At 39.6% G+C, this 19,800-nt stretch overlaps 1 protein-coding gene across 3 annotated transcripts in view; it reads left to right on the top strand.

The window, feature by feature from the left end:
• The first annotated feature begins 243 nt into the window (after positions 1-243).
• VDR (vitamin D receptor) overlaps positions 244-19,800 on the top strand; it is a 99,349-nt gene continuing 79,792 nt past the window's right edge. The window contains exons 1-2 of one of the 3 annotated variants that reach the window (XM_078384628.1): positions 244-781; positions 13,739-13,822. The gene's annotated coding sequence lies outside the window, so the exon portion shown is untranslated. Of the gene's footprint in view, positions 782-7,285; positions 7,307-13,738; positions 13,823-19,800 lie in introns of those variants that run through there. The other 2 variants (XM_020784506.3, XM_078384629.1) reach the window with 2 other exon arrangements.

Below are 19,800 nucleotides of genomic sequence, written 5' to 3' on the forward strand. Positions count from 1 at the left end.
ACACGGGCCCCGCCCTTCACGGGCCCCGGCGAGGTTCTAATGGGGGCGGAAGGGAGGGTGGGGCAGGACGTCAGAGACGGGCCTGCGGTTCAGCTTCCCCATCCACGCACTGTGGGAAGCGGGAAAAGGCTCGCGAATGAGCCACCCAAGCCGGGTGGAAAGAAGAAGAGAGGCGGGGTTAGAACGCGGCGCCGCGGACCCCTATTGGCAGCAGTCCTGTAGGGGCGGGGCCAGGGGATTTTTGAGGGAAGGCGGAGCTAAGGCTCAGGGTAGTTTCCAGTTAATAGGCGGTTACTAGAAGGGGGTTGTAGGGAGGGTGACCGTTTAGTTAGGAGAGCCGGGACGGGGAACGAAGGTAGGAAATGAGTGGGAGAGGCAGCTGTGGGACTTTGTGAAGAAGCTGGGGGGGGGGGGGGAAACAGGAGGAGAGGGCATGCTCGTGCCCTTTTCTCACTCTTGGCACGAAGTGCGTACGTGTGAACGTGTGGTAGGGGCGTGCAGAAAGCCGTTGAAGGGTCAACGACGGCTGTGTTTTCTCCATTCAATGGGGGGGGGCAAGTTAATTTAGGAGGAGTTGAAAAACTGTAGGTGTGGATGAGAAGGAGTGGGACTATTACTACTGAACTGATGATGGGATGTTTTGGGGAGACGACGGCTGTAATATATTGGAACAGGAAAGCGAAATAAGTGTTGGGAGAGGAGGGAAAGTGTGTGGCATAATATTTAAAAAGCCAATTTTAAGGTTGTGATTTATTTCCTTCTCTACGTTTCCCACTGTTAAGTAAGTGTTGAGAAATTACTACTGAATTAAATGGGTAAACTCGTTTTAAAATGTTTGTAATGTTTCCTTATTTTGGTTGATTCTATTGCCTCATTACCTTTGTAAATTGGTAAAGCAACTTGTTATAAGTATGTTTTAAAGTAATTAGGAATATACACAAAACACTATGGAATGCGTTATTTTGAGGGGGGTGTCCAAAAGAGTAAAGCAAAGGTGAGGAAGGTGGTACTTTTTCAGTAAGTTTGCATTTATTGAAAAATAAAGGATTCCTCTAACTTGGGAAAAGCTGGTGATCCTTAACTTTTGATACTGAAAAACCTAAGGTTCATAAAACCCTCAACAATGACAGGATGTGATATAATTTTCATTAAACAGGGTAGAAACTTGTGTTATCTCCCATTGAGTTACAGAAGCATCAACACAAATGCTCCTTAATGTCCTTCATGCTGTGTTAGTGTATGATGTGTGCTTGAAACAAATGAGCAAAGGGATTGTGGGGTGAGGATGTATAAACATTAACAATATTCTTTCTCTGCTATATCTACCAGTTTTGTGAATCATTGGCATGATGTCTGGATTTTAACAATGTGTGAATGTACTCTTCACCACTCACAGTTGGCTCTGAATTTTGTGCATATATGAGACATACTGCTAGTGTTGTGATGTCATTTAGACCTATAGTCACAATTAGTAGAGGGACAAAGCCTACTGTACTTTATTTAGTAGATTTTAGTGGATCTACACCCTTCTTCAATTACCATAGCTTCCTTTTTCTTTCAAAACCTTTAATACTGTGCGCATCAGTACTGGCAGCAGCTTATGGCATCCTTTTGTAACCGAGTCCCAACACTTTGGAAAGAAGGGGCTGCTGATATGATACTATTTTCACCTCAGATCCTTAGCAGGAGCAGACATACTGACCTAGGTATCATATTGATTTCCCACAGTGCCCCTTATGTAGCATCCTCCTGACCAATGTTTTCCAAACTGGAAGCTAGGCCTGGTGTAAATGTATAGATCTGAAAATTCAGTTGTAGCATTTAGCCTCAGCTGTCTTTTGCCATAGGGTTCATGAATAAATAACCTCATAATCTAGACTTTTATGAAACGTTATCTCCCTATTCTCTTTTTACATGCACCATTTCTCTAGCATTGGCATCTGCTACCTCTGGTATAGAGACTGTACTAAGTTTTTTTTTTTAAAGTATTGGTACTTTTTGAAAAGTTTAGTACTTAAGCCTTTTTTAAAAAAATGAAACTTGAAGTTAATACACCAACAACTAATCCTTTGACATTTTAAACGGGACACAAGCCATCAATATCACTCTGATCATGTGCTGTGATCCTGTAGTTATGAATGCCCTAGTGCCTTAATGTGTAAACAGGACTACTCAGAGGTTTTCTCCTCCATGGTTTTAATTCCTTGGAGGACCAGAAGTGAATTAAACAAGAGATAACATGCATAATATGTTCATGTTGCTCTGGCATTTGTGGCTTTCCTTGTTCTTTTGAAGCCAATTGTCTAGTTTGTGCTAAGGCTGTAGGAATGATTGGAACCTGGCTTGCTGACTGAATTTTTTTTCTGAGAACTGACTGGAGGCTTAAAGAGAGCTGCTTGAAATGTTATCTTTCCTATGCTGCAGCATTGCCTAACTGCTGCTGTATGATTGTTGCATGTTATACCTGTTCTAGTGAAATGTCAGTATCAATGACAGCAGACAGCTGTATGTCTGTGTGGCACATACTGACCATGTTACCTGACCCCCATATTGGTAGTTTTAGACTAGTCAGTGTTACTTGATGATTTGGACATTGCATAATTTCTCAAATGAGCTATTAAGAGATGATAATCTGTCTACAAGCAACCTTATTAAAGACTTCTAAATACCCAGCTCACCTCCAGGAAATTCAGAGCGACATACCTGAACTGTACACTTCATCAGCCCTGGATCACTCAGTGAGCTGCATAGGGCAAGCTAGGGTGTTCAAATCTAGCCATTCCTAGATCAAATCAAAAATGTTCCATTGTACCTACCTATTTCTGTTATAGAGCTACGTCTTAGCAGGTGTTGCTCCTAGTTACTAAGGTTGGGTTGCTAACTATATGTAAAAAATGTATTATGTGGATAACATTCTGTCTGTATTTTTAAAAATCTTGCAGATCTTCATTCAGTTCTATTTAGATTTTTTCCAGCTAGTTTAAGCCTAGATATAGTAGTATCTACATTGAGGTTAGGATGAATCCTATGACTGTGTCTTATACTGATCTGAGTAAGATAGCAGTGGCTATATTGTTGAAGTTGATACAGTATATAAATGGAGCCTCTTGCAGGATGTTGCTTCAGGAATCTGGGATTTTTTCCTGCTATCTATGTTTGATCCAATCCAAATATGTTCCAAACTTCTTCTTTTTTTAATGTAACAGTAGTAGAGAATCTTGGGATAATGTATTCTCGAAGGCTTTCATGGCCGGGATCTGATTGTTGTTGTGGGTTTTTCAGGCTCTTTGGCTGTGTTCTGAAGGTTGTTCTTCCGGCGAAACGTCAGGAAGAACAACCTTCAGAACATGGCCAAAGAGCCTGGAAAACCCACAACAACCAATCTTGGGACAGTTAAGAGGTACAGTAAAGGTTAGAGGCTACATAATGCTCCCAATTTTTTCCCATAGTTGCTGCACATGTATTCTCCCTTTCGGCGAGGCCAATTTTTGGCCTGAATTTGATTAAGAGCAAATGTGTAAGATTTGAACCTTCTCCTCACACCTGGTGTATTATCCATTCAAAGGTTTTCTAGCATTTGAGACCAAACCCAGGATTTGAATTTTGGATTTGCTCACCATTTCAATCTTAAAAGTTTTGGTAGGAGATTTGTTTTTCCTCCTCTGCAGTAGTTCATTTATTTTTAACATATACAGTATATGTGTGTATAAACACAAAACAGTCTTTCCTATACTTCCTGTACTTGCTCATGCTAGGTTGTTTAAATAATAAAAGTTCTGAAACTAGATTACTCTGGTGAGAGCTAAATTATTGCTTTGTTAACAACTTGTTGGTTGGCCTTGAACAGTTTCAATTCTTTGTTTTAAACCTACCTCAGAGAACTTTCACGAGGAGGATTAATTTTAAATTCTTGGCACACCTAGAAATTGAAGTTATTTTAGCAGACAATAGAAAGGTTAACCTAGTCTTTTACTATTACCCTGTTTCCCCGAAAATAAGACCTAACCTGAAAATAAGCCCTACAGTGGACCCTTGACTTACAGATGGCTTGACTTACAGACTTTTTGAGTTACGGACTTCTCTGGTCGCAAAATTTAGGTTTGACTTGCAGACTGAGATTTGACTTACAGACCAGAAAAAAACCAAAATGGAACAAAAACGGCCTGTTACGGGATTAATCGGTTTTCAATGCACTGTAGGTCAATGGAGACTTGACTTACAGACTTTTTGACTTGAGAACCGCCTTCCAATACGGATTAAGTTCTCAAGTCAAGACCCGACTGTAGTATGATTTTTTAGGATGCTCATAATATAAGCCCTACCCCCCAAAATAAACCCCAGTTAAGTGAAACCCTGCGCCTCCACCATTGTGCAGCAACCAGAAGATGACATGACTGTATTTGAATAAATGTAAATTGTTGTATATGAAAACAAAACATCCCCTGAAAATAAGCCTTAATGCATTTTTGGAGCAAAAATTAATATAAGACCCTGTCTTATTTTTGAGGAAACACTGTATATACCCGCCAGGATTTAGATTGAAAAGCAAGTATTTAATTTGTTTGCCATAAACCGTTAGAGTTTGCTATATGCATGCAAAGATTTACACACACAAAACCTCCTCCACCATCACATATTGCTAGATCTTTTGAAACTCTCCTCTGCCTTTCCAGCTGCTCACTTAAACGGATAGGTGGAAGAACTTCCAGAAGAAAGGAAAGCGCCATGTCCTATGTATTGGTCAGGGCACATGTTTCTTTGTTTTTTGTGAATCCACACCACATGCTAAAAAAAAAGTTGACTTGTTTTACTAGTTAAGAACTTGAGTTATGAGTTGGAAGCCCTTGGTATGGACTTTGGCTCAGTCATAAATTCACTGGATGGCCTTCAACTTTCTCTTGTTTTTGAGATGTGTGCTGACAGGCAAAAGGTTTAGCAGTATATATACTGTGGAAATACACACACACACACCCCAAATTGAGGCCACTTATAGGCATCTGGTCAAGTCTGAAGGAAGAGAAATCTTACTGCTTTAGATGAATTTACACATACAGTGGTGCCTCGCTAGACAGTTACCCCGCATAACAGTTTTTTCGCTAAACATTGACTTTTTGCAATCGCTATAGCGATTCGCAAAACAGTGATTCCTATGGGGGAATTTCGCTGGACAATGTTTGGTCGCTGCTTCGCAAACTGATTTTTGCTAGATGACGATTTTGACAGCTCCCTCCGCACTCGCAAGACAGGTGTTTTCAGGACCTAAGCTTCGCAAGACAGCGATTTAAACAGCTGGTCGGCAGTTCGCAAAGCGGCTTTCCTATGGCCGATCTTCGCTAGACAACGATTCTTCCCCATTGGAACGCATTAAACAGGTTTCAATGCATTCCAATGGGGAAATGCTTTTCACTAGACAATGATTTCGCTAAACAGCTATTTCAGTGGAACGGATTATTTTCGTCTAGCGAGGCACCACTGTACCTAGTTGGATTAGCTCAGGTATCAGTCACAAAGTCCTGTCTCTTCCCCTTCTTGGTGGTGAGGGCTCTGGACAAGACTGATTGGCTGCCATTGTGTTCAATCACAGAATTATCCACTTTTCTTTTTAACAAAATACTCTTGAAAATAAAGATAATAGAACAGTGCTAATGCCAGGGGCCGTGTGTATGTGTTTATGTAATCTATTGAGAACATGTTGGGGAATGAGATTCTGATCTTCATAATCAAACTTCTCCAGTTAAGAATTAGATGCTATCTTAAAATTATAACCGAAAGAATAATACTTAGCATTTACATTATATTTTAGAGTGCAGCTAAAAGGCATCTTCTTGTAAGTCCTTCAGCAATTTCTGATAAACTGGTGTGCTGTATTGCTGATGGGATGGAAATGTAGCTGAGCGAATAATGTCTTAAAATTACAACTATTTTGTCAATTTGTAGTGAAGTTAGATTAGAAAAGTAGGCGCCCTGATATGCTAGTCTAGCTTTGGTATGTCAGTTTTCAAAGACACAGTATTCTTGTTTTTCTTTTGTTTTGTAGACTTGATATCACCTAGGTTTGGCTTGAGATGTTTTATTAGGCAGGATGTGTTCATCTTCCTCTTTTAAAAGGGCAAGGGTTTAGAATAGGTGTGAAAACAAATAAGGAAGGAGAGGTAATAGGCTTTCTCACTTTTTCTTAGTGACAGAGGAGTCGCTGAGTGTGCATCTTTTCAAACTACTGTCTGGGACACGTGTAAAAAGGGTGAGACATTTCTGGTTTAATAAGCACCAGATTGGGCAATGGGATAGAATGTTTATGGAAGATTTTATAATCAGACCTAGAAGGGAAGAGAAAGGAGTGTTATTTTCTTTTTCATCTCCTTCCCATATCTCTTGCATCTTCATATGCTCCGCCATTTTAAGAGGTCCTCCTGAATTATGCTCAAATCATAGAAAACTAGCTTTTGGGCAGAGTTGTTCAAGGCTGGCTGTGTTCTGTGGCGTGTTCTCCCTCCCACACTGTGTATTGGCCAATGACTCACCTTCCTTTACAAGATCAGATGTAACATTATCGTGTTCAAAGAAAAATAATAGTCTTCCTTTTCTTCTGAAAGAAGCTTCCCCACCCCACCCTCAGAATTCAGCATTAGTACCTTTATAAATCTTGGAAATGGCTTCCCACAGAACAAGTTGGATTGTCAGCAAACTCCAGCATGGGTGTCATCTTGGCCTCTGTACTTGACTTTTAGGGGTGAAAAAAAGCCTAGGAACCTGACTGCTCACAGGGCAATTAAAATTGTATCATGGCACCCAGGAATTTAGACACTTTTCACAGTTGTGTGTGTGACTGGATCTCAGGACTTTGCAGCATAGTAAATATCAGGATGAAGACATGATGTCAGGTGGGTAGGACCTGTATAGATGAATAGTAGAAACTTTTTAAACAGTCAACAAATCTGCAACCCATGTAGATCTTATTACCATAAGTTATATGAACCAGTAGCCCAGTTCTATATAAGATAGCATTGTTTGTTCAACCATATAGCTCAAAATCGGTGGAATTCGGGTGATTGTAATCTTCATACTGTGAGAAAACATTCTGATTATCAATATTTTTCCATTCAGGTGTGCATGGTAATGTCAATGAACGGTCCATTATCAGCTGTCCTAAGAACTGTCTGTTCTAAGAATGGAGAGGGGAACTGTTCGTCTGGATCATGAGGAATAAAAATGGCAAGATAAGGGAGAACAAAAGTCCAACCAGATAAGGCAGGGCAAAGACTGCTGTGCGTTTAAAAGCCACTTTTATGCAAAATTCCTATCTGAGGTAGTTTTTCATGGTGCTTGGAAATAGAAAATTGGAAATTAAGCATTTCTGAATACTCTGGGGAAGTTGAGACTAGTTTACTGTTAGATAAACCAGCTAAAAGTGGAATCTTAGTTGGCAGGCCATGTATTTGGGAGCATTAGAAACAGAACTTGTAAAAACTAAACTTCCAGTAGTATCCTGGCTTAATGTTTTAAGCAAAAGCAACTTAAAAATAATAATGACCCTTGCTTATCATGACATCTAAATCGTGTACTTTGGCCCACCACTGTTGCGGCAAACCAAGAAAAAATAGTGTAACCCTGCAGTATACATGATAGACCACTATTCTCAAGAATGTTGGCTTATTGTAGTGTCTGTTAGGCCCATTCTATTTAACTTGGAAACAGATTTACTTTACTTTACTCTGATTGATTGATTGCCTTTACAAGGTGGCTTTCAAGCTTTTTAAAAGAATCAAAATAGAAAAAACATGTTTAGCTAAAAAATAATCATAGAAATGTAAAGTTAATCTGTAACTTTGGTGCTTTCATTTGTTTTTATTAAAAATGAATAAAATCACTAAAGTTACAGATTAAAGCAACATATTAGAGCAGACTAAGCATTATATATAAGTCTAAAAATGTGTTTTTACTCTCATCTTAAAATCAGAGAAAGGAGTGAAAACATGTCTCATTAGACTAGCATATGATGCTTAGCCTTCTCTGAGATCTAGCTTGATTTTAGAGTTTGTTAATGAGAGATTAATTGTGTTTGTCCTTTTAGTAGATTTGATCTTTAAAAACTATTAACATTGCGGTGTTTAGTAACACATTGCTGGGCTGTACGTCTCGAAATAGTTCCCTGTGTTAAAACATTGTTAACCAGCTACTGATTCTGTGAGTTGGTCTTTGGTCTGTGGCAACTCTCGTAATTCTAAATACAATATGGGATTAAAAAGAATGAGCCTTCTGCTTCAGTATTAATGAAAACATTTATAAGATGTAACATGCAGATTCAGTGCTGTATCCTTTAACATTTTTTTAAGAATGCAGATGTGTATATGTATCTGTAAATATATGCCTGAGAGTATTATCTTCATGGCAAGGAAGCCCTCTTTAATAGATAACATGTCCTGGCATCTGAGGATTTGGCAGGAGGAACAACTTGTGTGGCAAAATTCACCTTTGGGGAGTACTGGGCTCATGATGAAATTAGAAGTTGATTATCTTTGGTTTTAAGATGCCATCTTGGCTGCTAAAGTAACTTGTGCTTTAAACCGTAAAGGAATACCAAAAAGATTAGCTAGTATTTTGCTTAAATTTTAAAATGCATATCTAAAATGACTGGCTTTGGGGACAATATCTCAGGAGGAAAATAGCCAAAGACCTCAGATGGGGGCTGAAGCTTTCTGTACTTCTTTTCTTTGGCTGGGGCATGTGACCTCAGATTTTTAGAGAGACTGTAAACCTACTGACTTATGTGACTATAGAGTTCGTGACTATGATTGTTGAAATAACAATGTAAAATAGTAGCATACTGAAAGCCAAGTTACTTAAACACTGAAACTTGTTAATATGAAAACGAATGAGCACAATTGGAGAGGAGTTATAGCTCAGTGGTAAATAGAAGCAAATGCATTTCAAGTTTAAAATGGCACATGTAGTAAGTGATGGAAAAGTGTGGGACTCTGGAGAACCCCTGCTAGAATATATGTCATTTGTCCTGGTATATTCCTGTGATTTTGCCTACCCTCTATGTTATTGTTATGTGCCATCAAGTTGCCTCCTATTTATGGCAATCCTAAGAATGAAAAATCTCCTGTCCTCAACAGTCCTGCTCAGCTCTTGTGAACTCAAGCTTGTGGCTTCCTTTATGGAGTCCGTCTATTTCATATTTAGTCTTCCTCTTCTCCTGCTGCCTTCAACTTTTTCCAGCATTATATTTTCCAATGAATCAGTCTTTTCATGATGTACCCAAAGGGGGACAAGTGCAGTTTCATCATTTTTGCCTCCTGACATAATTCAGGCTTGATTTGCTCTAGGACCCAGTTCGTCATCCTGGTGGTGCAAGGTAGCTGCAAGGCTATCCTCCAGCACCGTATTTCAAATGAATAAATGTTTTACTGACAACTATCTTCACTGTTCAGCTTTCACACCAGGAAATAGTGATCAGTAATAGCTTGAACAGATCGGGAGATAAAATGCATCCTTGTCTGACATTTTTGCCAATAGGAACCATTCTCTCTCTGTGTGTGTTCTATGCTAATAGTAGCTTCTTATCCACAATACAGGTTATGCATCAGGACAATCAAGTGCTGAGGTATACCCATTTCTTTCTGAACCCATAGTTTCTCATGATCCACACAGTCAAAGGCTTAGCTGCAATCTATAAACCGTAGATTAATCTGACATTCTTTGGAGTGCTCCAGTAGCCAACAGATATTTGAAATATGATCTCGAGTGCCTCTTCCATTTTGGAATTCAGCTTGAACACCAGACACTTCTCACTCCATATAAGGTGAAAGCCTTGGTTGCAGTACCCTGAGCATCACTTTGCTTGCATAGGAATTTAGAGCAATAGTCCTGTAGCTACTGCACTTTCTTGGGGATTAGAATGTATATTGAAAGTTTTTATTGGCCTGTTCTTGCTAGGTTTTTGCAGATTCAGTTCTATTTGTGTCCAATCTACCTCTGGTGATTTATTTCTTCCTAGAACTTTCACTTTACTTTCTAGAATTGCAGATTCTTCATCATAGGATTTCTCTTCAAAGGAATCTATCATACTTTTATCTCTTCTGTATAAGTCTTCAAGATATGTTAATACCTCTTTGCATATTTTCTCCTGATCAGATAGTGTGCTTTCCTGTTGGTCTTTCAGCATTCCTAACCTATGCTTAAATTTCCCTTTGATTTCTTGGATCTTCTGGAAGAAATCCCCCCCCCCCCGGGTTTAGTTTTTTCTTCTATTTCTCTGTGTGACAATTGCCGAAAAGCTGCATTCAGCATTCTGACCCTACTTCTGTCACCCTTTGCTTTTGTTTCTGATCTGTCTTTGATAGTATTAAGTGTTTCTTCCATTATCCAGCTGGGTTTTTCTTTTCTTTTCTTTTCTTAGAGGAATTGTATTTTTGCAGTCTTCCCTAATAATTTCTCTGGTTGCAATTAACAGTTCTGCTGGCTCATGGTTGATTGAGTTTAATAATGCAAATCTGTTCCTTATGTGGACTTCAAATTCATCAGGAATGTTGTTTAAACAATATTTTGGCACTAAAATTCTTTTAATGTTCTTTTTCAGCTTTACTCTAATGTTGGGTATTAACAGTTCATGATCATTACCACAGTCCGCTCCTGGTCTTCCTTTAGTAGAGAAAATGCAGCTTCTCCATCTTCTGCTTCCTCTTTCTGATATTGGCCATCTGGTGATGTCCAAGTGTACAGTTATCTGTTTGATTGCTTGAGGCATGTATTTGTGATAAAGAGATAGCTGGCACCACAGAACTTGATGAGTGATTTTCCAGCTTTGTTTCTGACCCTTAGGCCACATTTCCTAACAATATTTGGTTCTCTTTTGTGTCCTCCTTTTGCATTCCAGTCAGCTTTGATTATAATCATGTCTTCTTTTGGTGTGTGAGCAATATCCCCCTAGATATTTCCATAACAGCTTTAAATGTCATCGTCTTGAGCATTGTACCTGAAGAATAAATTTGAATGATGTTTGTATTGATGAGTTTTTCCAGAACTCTGATTGATATTATTAGGTCAGACATGTCTTTACAGTCCCTTAGTGCCAGTGCTACATCTTGCCTCAGTTTTAGAACCACTCAATTTCTTCTGAGTTTGTCACTTCCACAGTAAAACACTTTGTAGTTTTCTGTCTGAAAATGTCCCATTCTTGTCCCCTTTAGCTCACTGACACCAAGTACTGAAGTGCTTAAGTGTTCTATTTCTTGCTTTACGACTTTCAGTTTACCTTGATACATATGTCTCATGTTCCATTTTCCAATTGTATGTGTTCAGCATTAGACTTTCCTTTCACTTCTGTGCATATCAGCCACTGAACATCCTTTTGGCTTTAATGTAGTTGCATTATTAGTGACAGAGCTATTCACACTTGTCCTTTGTTCTTCCCTAGAGGCTGAATGGTTTCTAACATTGCAGTCCAATCTTCCAGAACTATTTCTTGTTTCATTTTGGACTTTCTCATCATAGGGATTTCTTGTAAGGAAACTTCAGTAGCGGTTTTCCATTGCCACCTTCTGCGCATAACTAACAGAATTTAGTTTGAATGTCACTGCCATTGTCTGTGAAATATCCTCTGCCAGTGTCACTTTCAGCTAAGGATGCTAACCAGTAGCTACCCTCCAGACGTTTCTCCGCTCCCATCACCATTGGAATTAGTCCTTTTCTTCGGCTTCTGCTGCTGTTACTCCTGAAGAGTGTGAATACTTAGTTTCATGTCTCAGCTGTGAGCATTCCACCTTGGATGACCCACCTAGGAGTCTAAGCTCTTGGCTTCTCTGACAAACACAGCCCCCACCTCCCATTTTAAGGTCTGTATCCAAGATGGAGTTCCATCCCATATACAGTGCCACCAAATTAGTGCAGGCTTGAATTCACAATGCTATATGCATTTCTTGTACAGTATTTCTTTGAACAAATGTTTAAAGCTTCTCCTGTCATCCTCTTCCCCGATATTTGTCTAAATCTACTGTGATTTTGGTTCAAGTGGTTATGGTTATAGTTGCAGAAGGGGTGTATTAGAAGCTCATTTAGCCCTACTTTCCTGTTGATTCTCCTATGGGTGACATGTAGACTATTCCTGTTGTAGATACAAGGAGGCTTGCTGTGAAGCAGTGTGAAGAAACCAGTATTATTTTCCAGTGTTATTGCCACCTGAAGATTGCTGGGTTTTAATAAGCAAACCATTCTTTTTTCTACTTACTGATTTCTAACTCAGCTTCTGGATTGCTGAGTTGAAAACTTTGAATGTATCCATTCAAATCCAACAGTTACCGAGCTTTTCTAAGGAAGCCTATTGTTCCTTATTTTAGAGCAGGGGTGGGCAACTTTTAACCCTCCAGATGTTGTCCTGTAACTCTGAAGAGCCCTTCCACGGTAGAGGCTGATGGAAAGGTTGCATCGCTCTCAGAATCTCCCCTGCCCTGATGGGTTTTAGAGTTGCAGCTTGGAAATGGAAGCCCAAAAGAGGAACATTTCCAGGATCTGACAACATTTGGATATCCACAGCAGCCTATTCCTGGCTTAGAGATTCCTTGAAATGGAAATTCTGGGAACTATTGCTACAACAAGGCTGATCTGTTTTTCGTGTATTGTTTTTGTTTCTCCTAATTTAATTTCCTTTATCTAGACTCCTCTGTTTAGCACTGAAGTTGCTTTAGGAATTGAAAGCTGACCAGTCAGCTAAAAGACTAAAGGCCACTGGGTGACTGTGGCCCCTGTCTCCCTCGGCGGGGGGGAATCACTGTATTTGGGAGGGGAGGCATCAGTATTGCCCTCTATGAACATGAAAAGAAGTTACTACTCAAATACTGTACTTGCTTTCCTTTCCATCCCCATTAATATTTGTTTTTGTATTGTGGTTATTGGAGTATGGGACTGCGTACAGAGGCTACCAATTTTTCTTTTTACATTCAGTGGATAGAGAATTGTGGACACTCTGTAAATGTTGCATAAAAATAATGCACAAGTAGTAGACTAATAGGGTGTCACCAGCTATAGCAATTTAAATTTTTTGGTGTTAGGGGAGACTATTGCCAGTATCCCTCAAAGGAGAAGGGTCCGTTCTTCAAAACAGGTTCAATATTTAGCCATTTCTCTGTCTTTACTAGCTTAAAGTTATGCAACTTGTTTAGACAGTCCTTTTTGTCACCCTTCTGTCAAGAGTTCACCCTTCCCAGCCTGTGTTAACTGCTGCATTTGGGTATACTTTTAGAAGAAAGGTATGACTACTCAGATGACCTGTAGAGTCCTTTCCCTGTATAAACATCTTAGCTCTGTGTCTAGGTACTATGGCCAGAACCCTTCTGAGAAAATCTGTGTTCCCAAGGGTAGTCACAGAGTGATTTTGTTTCTCTTTTTGTGGGCTGTCCTTTGTACAGTTAGTCCTGCACATGATTTTACAAATACTGTAGTACATGACTGGACACCCATAAGAGAGCCCGCCCAGAGCAAGGAAACATTTGCACAGTTGCCCTTCCATGATTGCTTAAACCAGCAGGATTCTGGTGCCTGGATTATATAAACAAGTTGCATAACCTTAAGCTACTAAAGACAATCAAATGTCAGAATATTGAACCTGTTTTGAAGAACAGCCCCTTCTTGTAAGTTGTTACTATTCAGCCTTGTTGTTGTTGTTTTTCTTCCAATGATAGTAAATGTCAGATTATAGTCACGGTGAAATAAATGTGTAATTTGTTTTTCTTGGTTCTAGAGTTCGCCTAATTTGGACAACTCTCGGTTATATTTCCCAGGAGTTTCCCACATCTTTCCTTCATATTCCTTTAGAAGAGCATAGGTAAGAAATTGTTATTTATGTGTTAGAATTCTGTGTTCTTCTTTGGACTTTTCCACACATTTCTGAAAAACAGCTGTAGAGACTGTGCCTTTATCTCAAGTTCCTTGACCCAGGCCAAAAAAAAATGTGAAGGAGTGCTTGTATAATTTGGCAGTGACCTTTTAGGACTAATGGATCAAAGTAAAATTGAGGGGCCCTGTTCTTTTGTATGTGAATATTTAAGAAGATAAATGCCATATTAACAGACATACTGCTTTTCTTGGAATGACTTGCTTTTTTATTCTCTTGTGTAAGTGCATTTCTTTTAAAGACTCATTCTCTGCCTTTCTAAGCATAATTTCCAAGACAGCTTGCATATAAAGTTTAAATGATACAAGGTTCATATGCTATCAGTTTCTCAAATTACTCCGATACTGCTTACAGATTTGTTCTCATTAAATTCCATTTTGTGTAGTCAGTAAGTAGAATGAAATATTTGTATTTATATATGAATATCCCAGCTCCCGCCAACCTAGCGGTTCGAAAGCATGCAAATGCGAGTAGATAAATAGGGACCACCTCGGTGGGAAGGTAAAGAGCGTTCCGTGTCTAAATCACACTGGCCATGTGACCACGGAAAGATTGTCTTCGGACAAAACGCTGGCTCTATGGCTTGAAGAGCGGGATGAGCGCCGCCCCCTAGAGTTGGACACGACTGGACAAAAAATTGTCAAGGGGAACCTTTACCTTTACCTTTATGAATATCCCAGACCTACATGGCTGAGAATCCCAGTCCCGTCTCCCTGAACTGACCCATCCACTTATGGGTTGTCATGTAACATGCAGCTGGTGTCTTGCTCATTTCGCGAATCCTGGATGTAGCCTCGCTGGTGCTTCTCTGCTTCCCTGCATTGTTGGCCACTCAGCAGCTGAGTGGGGAGACTCATCATCTTGCCTCCCCCCCCCCCCCGGCTGGAGTGACTAGCAGCACAGGAAGGCAGAGAAGCACCAGCCAGGCTACATCCGGGCTTGGCTTGATGAGCAGGATGTTGACCGCACACCCTGTGTGGTGACCCGTAAGTGGACAGATTGGTTTGGGGAGGCGGGATTGGGCTTCCCTGCCACCTGAGTCCAGGATATTCATATATGAATATCCAACCTCTAGTAATGATATTAAGTTTTACTTAGGTGACCTATAGACCTAGTATTTTAAAACAAACGAGTTAATATTGCCTCTTAGCAATCAGATATAAAGCCTACAGTTATGTTATTTATTTATTTATTTATTTATTTATTTATTTATTTATTTATTTATTTATTTATTTATTTATTTATTTATTTATTTATTTAGTAGTGTTTGTTACATTTGTAATCTATTCATAGTTTCAGTGAGCTCCAAAGGATATGAGATTATTTTCTTCTCAAATTAACCTGGAAGATTTATGAAGCTAGAATTCATATATCCAAAACCATAACAATATGCAGAGGGACCCTCAGTGATATTGACTGAAATTGTGACTCATGCACAAATGCAGGTCCGGGACCACCAAAGAGGCTGGTATAAATGTTCTTGAATCCAGGGCTACAGTGATGGTGCAGGATTGCTTGCATATTCATACTTTTAGAGCTATTCGTAGGGGGGTTTGCATGTTATAATATGGTTTTACTGTTGTTACTGTATTGGTTGTAGTCTGGAACCAAGTACTCTTAAGTAATGTAGCAAACTGTCTTCTTTTACGGAGCCTGATAAATGGATGCAGCAGGACTCTATGACTGAAGTATTGATTTCAACCAGAAACACAAAACAAAATGACAATGAAAAAAGCAGTACAAAAAGCAGCCCCTTGAAGACTAAATGCTATATTTTAATATACGCTTTTGTGGAATATGTCCACTTTGTCAGGCATAAGTATCAGAATACAGAGACTACATGGTAAAACATTGCAGGGCTGTAAGATATAAAGGGACAGGGGTGTTTGGTTGTATTTCACATCTAGGAACGATATAAGGCCCCTGCTTAGCATTAAGTTCTTGATGTTTCTTTCACCAGTTTTCACTCCTCCATCTGAATCTAGTGTGGCTTTCCAATATAATATGTACAGATAGAACAGGTTGAATAGGTAAGGGGATTAAATGCACCCTTGTCTGACAGCATTGACTTTAAGAAACCATTTTTGTCTTTCCATATTACGTCCTAATGGTAGCTTCTTGTATACAACAGACTTCCAAAGATTGCCACCAACACTTTAAATTATGCTCAGAAATAAACTAGAATCCAGTCCATCTATTTAAGATACATTGGTACTAATGAGATATGTTTCCAATGACCATCCGTGGTTAATGGCCTAGTAGCTGGGTTCTGAATTAAATAAAACTTTAAGGTAGCTGCATAGCAAAGATTTGCTATCATATTCCATGTGATAACTTACCAGAGCATAACTAACAAGTCAGTTTCTCTCTCTTTTTTTAATAGGGTGATAGAGTAGGTGTCCCAGTCTCTTGACTAATGAGAGATGATCTGGCCACTTGGGGGCTTCTAGTGACAAAGCAGGACCAATGAGCACTTCAGAATTTAGGAAGTGTGGTTCTGTTTCTAACTTTCAGTTCTACCTCCCAATATATAAAGCTGGCTAGACAAATTAATTTGTATGTCTGTCACCACTGCAGAACATGCCACTCTATGCTTGTATGAGATATCAAACCTTCAGATTTGAAACATTTTGTTGACAACTTTCTACATGTGATTCTCTGTTCACTGGCTAGTGCTGCTGGTTTCCTGACTCACATTTGACCTGGAACTTTGTAAGTGCAGAAACCTTTATATCTATGAACAGCTAAAAATAGTGCCATGGTAGTTTGGACTACAATTATACCTGTCCTTAATTGTGTGTATCAGATAAGATTTATTTTTATACTACATAATCTGTCCTCCTTAAAAGAAAAATGTTGGCAGCACTGTACACTTTCAGTGGTTGTAGAATATAACTGCTGAATAAGCCTTGAACTCAAACCAGTTTTAGTTACTAGCTTGAAGCCTACCCTTGGACAGATCACTTTATCAGTGTCTTCAGGTCACTATATCTTTTTTTCATGTTTATTTTTCCAGTGTGTTAGTCTAGTCCCAAGTAGCATACTGACTTTCAGGGGGTCTGACTAACAACCCACTGTACGTATCTTTAAACTTTTAACAAACGTGGGCAAACTTTTCAGCCTACATTATTGTTCCCTATTGCTACATAGTCTCTCCTTCCCAATGAGTTTCATTTTATTTATTGTAAAAGGAGCATGTACAGGCAATTGTTTTTTTTTATTTAATTTATATGCCGCCCACACTACCCAAAGGTCTCTGGGCGGCTTACAGCATTTAAAATACAATAAAGTTATATAGCAATTAAAATACAATTAAAATATATATAAAATTGCCATCGGACCCACAGCTAATATTATTTCAGTTAAAAGCCTTCTGGAACAGGAAGGTTTTGACCTGGCGCCGAAATGTCATCAGTGTCGGCGCCAGACGAATCTCAGTCGGGAGGGCATTCCATAGTCTGGGGGCAGCTGCCGAAAAGGCCCTTTGTCTACAAGCTGTCCCTCTTACCTCCTTGAGGGACGGCTCTTTCAAAAGGGTCCCCTGGCTAGATCTTAACTGCCGGGTAGGCTCATATGGAAGGAGGCAGTCCTTCAGGTATCCAGGGCCCAAGCCATTTCCCTTCCTGCCTTCCCATCTCCCACTTCAGGTGTGTGGTTCAGATTCCTCATCTGGTTTCTTGCTTAGCTACAGACATATTTGAATATGAAGTAGAAAGCTAACGCAGAAAAACTAAAATTGGGCTGTGGTATGCAAAATGTGTTTCAGACCACCTCCTGCCTCTCACTTGTGTGTCTCTGTGTGCACTCATGTGCTGCCACTTGTTTCACGATAGCTTTCCTTCTGGCAGCTGGTACTTGCCATTTCTCCTCCTGAAATACCCTTATAGTGATGCTGGATGAAGAGTGTGTTGGGGTATAATGGCAGGGCATGTGCATAGGGGTGTTCTGGAGACAAAACCCATGATTGTATTGGAGAGAAGTCAGGTTTGGCTAAGAAATGTAGCTCAAAGGGAGTGAGTCCAGTAGATCTTTGTACTCAGGGCTTCTCTGCTTAAGATCTGAGGCTCCAGCAGATGAATTTGGTTTACCAAAACACACCAAGAAGAGGGTTGGGTTGTCTCCTTTGAGAAGAGGGATAAAAAAAGAAAGAAAGTTTCCCCTTCACTTCTTAAAACAAGTGACAGGCTGATGGACACCGTAAGACCACCATGTGCCACATGCAGAGAAATGGAAGCAGTGCCAAACAAAGTTGATGGGGTAAATAGCTTAAACTGACTTGCAAAGTGAGCCAAGCCACATGTTGTAGGGGAGAGTGCATGATAGAAAAATCCCTTTGAGTCCCTTCCCTTGGTAACCTCAGGGAAAGTAAATCGGCCTTGACCTCTGATATGGTGACCAGGTACATCCCAGAACAACTGGATGGAAGGGGAAATGGCAGGAATTCATGTGAAAGAAAGTTTAGTATTCTATAATTAAAATACCAGATATGTAGTGGGGTGGCGGGGAAACAGTCATGACTAAAGCTCTAATCAGATACAGAGTTGCCTGTGTGACTATTGTCAGATAAAAAAAATGTATCTGCAGAGGAAGAGATTGCCATACTTACTAGTCATTTGGACCAGTTCTTAGTATTTTTAACTTTCACATCATATAATATTTCAGGTTTTTCAGAAATGTGACCTGAGTTTCTTAGGATATGAACAAGATTCCTTAATGGTGCCATTAAGCGTGCCAAGAATTTGGATCAGAAACTGTTTCAATAGTGGAGATATCATCTCACTCGTCTTTCAATTTCTAGAGAAGGTACAGATGTGGGAATATGAAGAAGTAAGTTAACTTCCCATGTTGGCAAGTTATTAAACAGAAAAAGGAAGAAACGTTGCATTGCAACATGTACTTGTTTAAACTGGCTTGCCATTTTCAGTGGATGACTAATTCATTTTTGAAAGATAAGTCTAAATGCTTTCTGTTGATGAATGTTGGCAGCTGATATGAAACTGTATAGATGGTTGATTTGATACACCTGTGCTGGACTGGGCATAGGGCACAGGAGATTTCGGCAATTCTGTTCTTCTCAGATTGTGAGAAGTATGTCAAAGGTTTATAGCTCATGGCACCTTTACTGGAAACTAAGTGTGTGACTAGATGGCCAAATTAATCCACCCTGGATCACACTAAACAGAGTAGCTTGAGGTGGTATGTCATTTGAAATAAAGAGGGTTTTTTCAGGTTTTTCTTTTTCTTAAGTGGCATATCACATACCCTTTGTTTCCCCTCTCTCCTTACATGGGGCAAAGGGAGGAAGCATTTGATTTTTCAATATCATCAAGTAGCTTAAGCAAAGGGACAGGTTAAGGTATCTGCTTTGCTTCAATCCCAGCAATCACATGTGCTGAACCAAAACAAAGCAATTCTACATGCATCAAAAAATACAGGACCCCCTGATAAAAAAACCAAAAAGGTGCAGGTAGGAGAAGATCAGCGACAGGCTACCTTGTGATGACCAGTATGTCATATAGTTGCCAGGGAAAGGAGTGAATCAGCCCATCACCAGAGTAGACCAAACCACAGGAGAAATCCCCATCAGATTGCACCCTAAACCTTTGGTAGGTTTAAATATGGTGAAATTTAATTCTGAGTAGAATTTGGTAGAATTTTATTCTCTGTACACATACTTGAAGTCTACATGTTTTAAAAACTGGCAGGGATGCATAGAAACTCCATGGTGCTTGTTGTCATCTGTGTTGAAAGTGTTTTTTTTAAATCTAACAGTTTGTAATGTGCATGATTAGGTGCTGCAAACTGTCAAGACTGCAAAATGTGCAGGTGTTGTGAGTGTATTTCTTCATGATCAGAAGTGGTGACACTATCATAATGCTCATTATTGAACTGAAAAGTAAAACACCGTG

This window comes from Pogona vitticeps, chromosome 2, assembly GCF_051106095.1.
Source record: "Pogona vitticeps strain Pit_001003342236 chromosome 2, PviZW2.1, whole genome shotgun sequence".
Lineage (NCBI taxonomy): Eukaryota > Metazoa > Chordata > Lepidosauria > Squamata > Agamidae > Pogona > Pogona vitticeps.